The sequence below is a fragment of the Porites lutea genome, chromosome 3 (assembly GCF_958299795.1).
Source record: "Porites lutea chromosome 3, jaPorLute2.1, whole genome shotgun sequence".
NCBI classification, from domain to species: domain Eukaryota; kingdom Metazoa; phylum Cnidaria; class Anthozoa; order Scleractinia; family Poritidae; genus Porites; species Porites lutea.
Window position 1 is genome coordinate 17,397,682 of NC_133203.1, and position 7,217 is coordinate 17,404,898.

The following is a 7,217-nucleotide window of genomic DNA, read 5'->3' on the forward strand; positions in this document are numbered from 1 at the left end:
TATCACTTGTCCTGCATTCTGAGGTCATTTAAGGGTCATACAGTTTACTCATGTTACAGTGACTAATTTCGAGGTAGTAAAAGGCTGTAAGTATGAAATATTAAACATTATGCAATTTTCTTTCATCTACACCCTCTTTTCTTTATTATGATGTATTTATTTCAATAATTGTTAACCCGAGTTCAGTTGGAGATTTTGCTTGCTCAGCTGGAGAGCTGGAGATTGGGCCTGAAAGCTGGAGACTTGCATCTATGCAATAAAACAATTTTACATGGAAGAGCTTGTTTGTACCACACGGGAGCTATAACTATATTTAAGTATAGATTGTGGCATTATTCATTTATTAATAAATAGAGTGGGATGTGGCTGGCAGCTTTAAGTGGCTATTTGGTATTTTATTACCACTACACAGAACATTGTCAGAGGAAGAAATGATTTTGATTGGGGTTTTGTTTTAATTTGATTGGGTCATTCAGTTGGATTAAGGACAACCGTGCTTACATTGACTTGGTTGAACTCTACAGTGTAGGGTAGAAATCCATAAATTATGTGGAGCGCTTTTCTTTATATCCATACATATATTTCAGATCATTTACTGCAAACCGTGCCTTACATCCTCTTACATTTCTTTACATTTGTTTAGTTTTCTTACCTAAATTTTCTCCAAACACAACATGACCCAAAAATTTAATGATAAATGGCCGTTTTTATGCTAGAGACGTACAAGAATAAAAACGGTAAATAAGGCAGACAACTTTAACGTCTGAGACGTTAAAGTCGTCTGGTATAAAGACGGGACGTCGTAAGCTAGGACGCATTTATGCTCGACTCGTCCAGAGACAACTGGGACGAGTGCAAAACAACATGGCGGCCAAGAGCATGAAGGAGACTCGTGGTAGAAAGTCGAGTGAGGATGAACTTAAGGAGTTTGCATCTGTTCTCGCAGACGACCGAACTGAATTTGCATTAACTTTGGAGACTCTTGCACTCAAAAAGTCAGCTAAGGTTCATATTTTTAAAGCCATTAAGAAAGAGTTATGCTCGTTTACAAGCGAAGACAACAACCAGTTCTAAGAAAGGAGAAGCAAAGGAAATCGATACATCAGTTGTTAAGCTACGAGCAAAATATAAATGGCTGAAAGAGCAGTGGAGAAAATACACCGACAGGGCAAAGTCTGGCAGTGGTAGATCAGCAATAGATGAACCTGAATGGTTTAACATAATGAACCCCATTTTGTCTGAAACACATACAGAGTTAAAGGTTGCCACTAAGGCAGCAGACATAGAAAGTGATGGTACCTGTAGCAGTGAAGAATATAGTGACAATTACGAGGAAGACAAGACTGAAGTAACCATGGCGAAGAGTGCTTCTACTATGATGCCACGTGAGAAGAAGCAGGTGTTAAATTCAAGTTCCTCCTCAGCAGAAACAAGTTCTGAACACTTGTCAGGGGATGATAGTGACGATGAATTTAACAGGTAAATTAGAATATAATGGTTTCATATTTTCTCAGAATTTTAAAGGAATAATTTAACACACACACTCTTAACCAATGCAGGGTCAGTCAGAAACAGGCCTACAAAACACTGTACATACACACCTGTACATGCTCATGTCAGTGTACGTGATTTTGATATAAAGGTATGCTGAATGTTTATAGGTCAGTGCTTCAACTTAATTTGCCTCACTGTATTGAAACCTGACTCAAAATACAGTTAAAATTGCAGTTTTCCTGAACCTAAAAGTGCAATTTTAAAAGTTGTTATGCCGCCGCTTTGTTAGAGTTTGAACAATTTGTTCGCATTTCGCGGGCTTGAAGTTCATTTTTGGCGCCGCTTTAACTCGTGTCCAGTGTCTTCCGAGAGAAGAGCCTAGTTCTTTTTTCAGAAAAATCTACTTTTTTAAATAAGGTCGTCTACTTTTGTGCGTCCTGTTTTTACACTAGACGACTTTAACGTCTCAGACGTTAAATGCGTCTAGACGACTTTAACGTCTCTAGCATAAAAACGGCCAGTGACAGTTTTAACAGTTTCTAAAGCCTTAAATCTTCCTTGGCTGCACATGTTATTTCAAGCACAGGTTGCCCAAGCCCCTTAAAAGCTGCCAACATATAAATGCCGTGTTGCCTATCAATGTAAATGCAAGAGTTTGCCCAGGGACTCCTGCCTTACTAGTGGTGTTTGGGACCATGTAAGGGTCGTTGAAACGAGTTTTGGGTTCCTTGCTGTACTCTTTCTATTAAAGTGTATATCATGCATGCACTTAAAATGCACTGGAATCACTCCAAAATAACCCCCAAACACCACAAAACCACAAGTAATGCACGGAAGAGGTACACATTTCTTGCTTTCTTGCACAGTACTATTTGGCTACTTTTGTGGTTCTGTTGATATGACATTCATTCATTTCCTTTGTTTGTGTCCTCCAAGAGTGATATCATGCTGACCTTTAATACATTGAAGTCAAATCAAATCTGTCCTTTGATAATTGTAGGCATATTTGGTGCAGTTTGTAGTTGGCCAATATTGTTGCGAAGACTCTTATCATTCTCGCACGCAAGATGTTCAGGAAGAGTTGTTTGATAATGACTCATTGTACTACTGGTGCGCTATCTGCTCCAGTGAGAAAAGCAAATGCAGGCAATCTCAAAGCAACTTATGGAAGCCTTTCAGTAACTAAGTCTCCTGCATCTGTATTCATTGCCTCATTACTGGAAGCTGGAAAGATTGTTCAACCTGTTGCGAAAAACTTTATTCCTGAACTTTGAACAATTTGACATTGCCTCCAAACAATGGACAGATGCAATGGTAGTTGAGTATACAGCAAATTCACAGAAGTTTTCCTGAAGTGGATTCTGTGATGCTTAAAACTGTATGCTATTTGGAAAATCCACCAACCCAAACATTGCAAATCACTGGGTTATCAAAATGTACAATGATAAATCCAAAGAAGCAATTAGCTCTCTCTTTGCTACAAAAAGAACGAGAGCCATTGGCGCAAACAACTTGAAATGCATGAGGTAGCCATGGACTATCCTCAGGCAGCCTTTGCTGAGCAACCTGTGACTTGAACTTCTTTGTTAAGTGCCTCCAAAAGATATGGGAGATTGTTTTCAGTACGACCATGTGTACGTCACCAAAATAAATGAGCAACCTGCTACAGTGTAGGAATTTGTACAAGAGCCATTTTGCAAAATTGATAAATAATGATGGTGAGAAAGCTAAACTACTTGAGGATGCAGATGATGCTTTAAAAATTTGTTTGCAAAAGCAGAGTGTCTGGTTCACTACATATATGCATCATCCGACAAACAACTCATCCTACTAGATATACAGGGATCTGGCTACTCTATACAATTCTCAAATAGCAACAAATGTGCTTATGAATGCCGACAGCATGGAGTTTTATTTCCGCTGTGGAAATTCTTCATCAGTAGGGATAACCGGCTTTATTGATGTACATGCACTCAATGACTACTGCAAGATGATGGCCCTAAGTCAGCTATAGTCTGCAGTCACATTTCCTTCCAAATCTCAACAAAACAACTTTTATGGCTGGTTTACTTTATTTTCATTCAAGTGTTATAACATACAGAACCCTTTTGTATGTTTCTAATCATCCATTGATTGGAAGGTTAACATGTTTTTATGGATTATTGCCTGTGTTGGGACCTTGAACTAGGCACCTTGAGTTTGTTCAAATATTATGCAAGTTTACATGCCGTTATTAATATGGGAATAATGACAGAAATAACCCTAAGTTATGAGATTTAGAATGCTGTTTTTTGGACTTTTTGAAATTTGAACAGTAAAAAGCTGCAATAAACGTACTTTTTTATGATGGCGGTGCATGGAAGAGGTACACATTTCTTGCTCTCTTGCACAGTACTATGTGGCTGCTTTTGTGTTCTGTTGATATCGCATTCATTCACTTCCTCTGTTTGTGTCTTCCAAGACTGCTATCATGCTGACTTTTAATACATTGAATTCCAATCAAATCTGTACTTTGACATTTGTAATTATATTTGGTGCAGTTTGTAGTTGGCCAATATTTTTGTGAAGTCTTATCACTCTCACACAAAAGATGCTCTGGAAGAGGTGTTAGATAATGACTCATTGCATTGTACTACTAGTGCGCTATGTACTCCAGTGAGGAAAGCAAATACAGCCAATCCCAAAGGAACTTGTGGAAGCTTTTGAGTAACAACTATGTTTCCTGCATCTGTCGTAAGCGGAGTCGAAAGTGGACGACCATGCAAAGTAACAAAGTTTTCCTTCCATGAAACAGAAGACAATGTAATTTGGGTGAACACAGCTACACAAATCAACGATGCCTTAAAACCAGCAGAAGCCGCTGATAATAACGACTTTAAGATCCACTACGGTGAAGCTCTGGTACGGCAAAAGTGTGAAAGATTACTTCCGGTGACGTCACTTGTTGTGGTCCAAGCAAGCTTTCCTGCCGTAGGACGGCTGTCTGGTACGGCAAACATGCCGAGTTGAGGAAGTGTTCACTACGGGAGTAAACAACAATGCATTGTCATCGAATCTTTACTCGTTAAAATGCACAGATGGCATAAAAACCTTCATTTTACAATATTTCAATAGTTTTTTGGATTTATTACGTTTTTTAGCAAATGACTCATTCTGAGTGAAGCCGAAAGATGGACAAGTCGGACAAGCACACGTCGCGAGCATCGTAAGTTCAAAGTTGTTTTTATTCACTCTTGCTCACTTCTAGTTTCTAAAACACTAAAGTTTAGCGAAATTTCATGCAGCTTAATGTAGAACGAGTAACATCTGGAATATCAATGGTTTGGAAGTAACTGATCATGAAGAATAATGTTTTCGATTTCATTTTGTTTATTTTCTGTCGATTAGCTGAGTGAAATCACTTGACTTGGTTGTTGAGTTTGCCCTTTGTCGGAACTTTGTTTTGATGATAAGCAGTATCTCTCTCGTGAAATTTATCCCCAAATAATGACAAAAACTTTGTTAGAGCGCATTAGCATTCATAAAACATCTTTTTGAGGGCTTAAATAAGACAAACCAATTTTATACTTAGGCATCTACGTCTTCTAGTGGAACGTGTTGAAATTACAAATCCACTCTTAATCAAATCTAGGCCGGCCAGTATATAAATTAATGGAAATCCTAGAATGTCTTGAAGTCGTGAGAGTAGTTTTTCTCCGGATCTGAAAGAAATAATAGTCGTAAAACTAAACCAAAAATTGTACGCATATTTAATGACAATGTATCAGGCTGAATTTCGGGCCCAGCAGTTTTCGTTTGACCTGTTAACTCACAAGAGAAATCCCACTTCTGCATGTAAGCAGAGGAACACTTTATGCTTTTTTTTACCCAAAATCTTGAGTAAAAAAGGAAACCTTCACTTTATAGAAAGTGGTACCAGTGCCCAGTTATATGATGATATCCTTTACTTTTCCTGAAATTCCAGTGTCAAAAGTTGCTTTTTTTGCACTGACAGAAATCGTTGTTTTCTATTCTTTTTATCTTTATTAGCAAGTCAATGCAATGGACAGGGGAGCATGATATCCTTCTTTCCCGAGAAGTTCTTGCCCTAGAGGTTGATAAACACAAAAAGGGAACAAACGAAGCAGTGCGTCTGTGGGATGAAATTGCCAAGAGTCTGAGAGGGTGCCAAACTGTGAGATTTAAATCTTATTTATCTCAGCGAGCAGTCAGGGAGAGATTTAACCTGATCCAAGGCAGATTCAAAGAAAATGAAAAAAAACAGAATTAGCTGCATCTGGAATTTCTGTACCAGAACAAGATGAGCTTGATGTACTTCTTGAGGACATAACAGGAAGAGAAAGAGATGCTATTGCGGAAGCTAGTGAAAAGAAAGGTCGGGAGAAGGCTACAGCAGAAGATATCAGAAGCCAATCTTTGGAGCGGATGGGGCAAACAAAGAAACGAATTTCTGAAGACGGTTAAGAGCCAAAGGAAAGGAAATCCAGGAGAAGCAGTAATGAGGCCCTCCAGTTTATTGTTGTGAAGTATTTTGTAGGTTATTTTAAGTTTATTTCGTGTTTGTGTTTGACGTTTCACTCGTGACTAGAGTCTTGTTATGATCAGTTTATAGATCAAGGTTAATCCGTATATGTGTTAACAGGTTTTTGAGTGTTATTATCTTTTTAATGGGTTTGTCGACCAAATTGTCATCAAGCTTGGGGTTTAATTAAGTTTGATTGTCAGTTTTTAAGTGGGTACGTTTTGGAACCATTACTGACCTTGATCGTTACCTACATCAGAGTTCCTGTTTTGGTTTAAGGTAGAGTCTCGTGGGTTTAGCTGTCACGCTTTCATTGGTTTTCTTATGGGTTTGTCCATTCCACTTTGGTTATCAACAGGAAATTCGTTTAAGTCACTGGGAAAAGCGTTTTTAACTCTCATGGTCAGGCAAGCCTAAACGTACCAACGTTTTACTTGTATAAGTTGCCAGTGTTTAGCACAAGGAGAGAGAAGAGAGAAAGTAGTTGAGATTAGTTACATATGAGCTGCTGTAAAGATTAAAGAACAACAAGATGTAAACTCAGATATCTGGTACCTCTACGCTCAGCGAGCGAGTTGCTCGTAAACCCCCCCTACATTATGCAGGAGAAGGCTGAATCAGACAAGACATTCCGAGAAGAAGAGCTAAAGATAAGGAAAAAAGAAGAAGAAACCAAAGCTGCTCAATTCCAAACAATGTTCCCCCAGCAGCAATCCTTCTTGCAAGCAATGACCCAACACCAGGCTCAACAGCAGCAACAGAATCAACACATGCAGATGTTAATGGCACAGCAAAGTCAGGCAATGATGTCTGTTTTGGAAAAACTCTTGTTAAAAGAGTGACTCAAAAGAGTCAAACATCAGTTTCATTCCAGTTTAGTTTTACAGCAAGAAGTGTTAGATTAATAGGGATGTGAAATCATTCCAAGTAATGTAGCAAAGTTGTCTTTTGGAGTCCGCTACTGTATTTTAAAGGTAATTCATTTTGGATTTGCATGGAAGGTCATCAGTCTGCCTTTATTTTATATTTGTTTTAAATTTTGTTTTTAAAAAGGTCAAAACAACCAATGTTGGTCAAAAAAAATTCCACCCATAAGACAAAAAACATATAAACAAATATGGCTCTTGTTTTCATAACTAACCTCGAATTTAAGCAAAAACTACTTTCGTGTTTTTGCATGAATTCAAGGCCAGAAAGGCTT

At 38.2% G+C, this 7,217-nt stretch overlaps 1 pseudogene; it reads left to right on the plus strand.

The window, feature by feature from the left end:
- Window positions 1-5,530: 5,530 nt before the first annotated feature.
- On the plus strand, window positions 5,531-6,858 carry LOC140931725 (uncharacterized; annotated as a pseudogene).
- The last annotated feature ends 359 nt before the right edge of the window (window positions 6,859-7,217 follow it).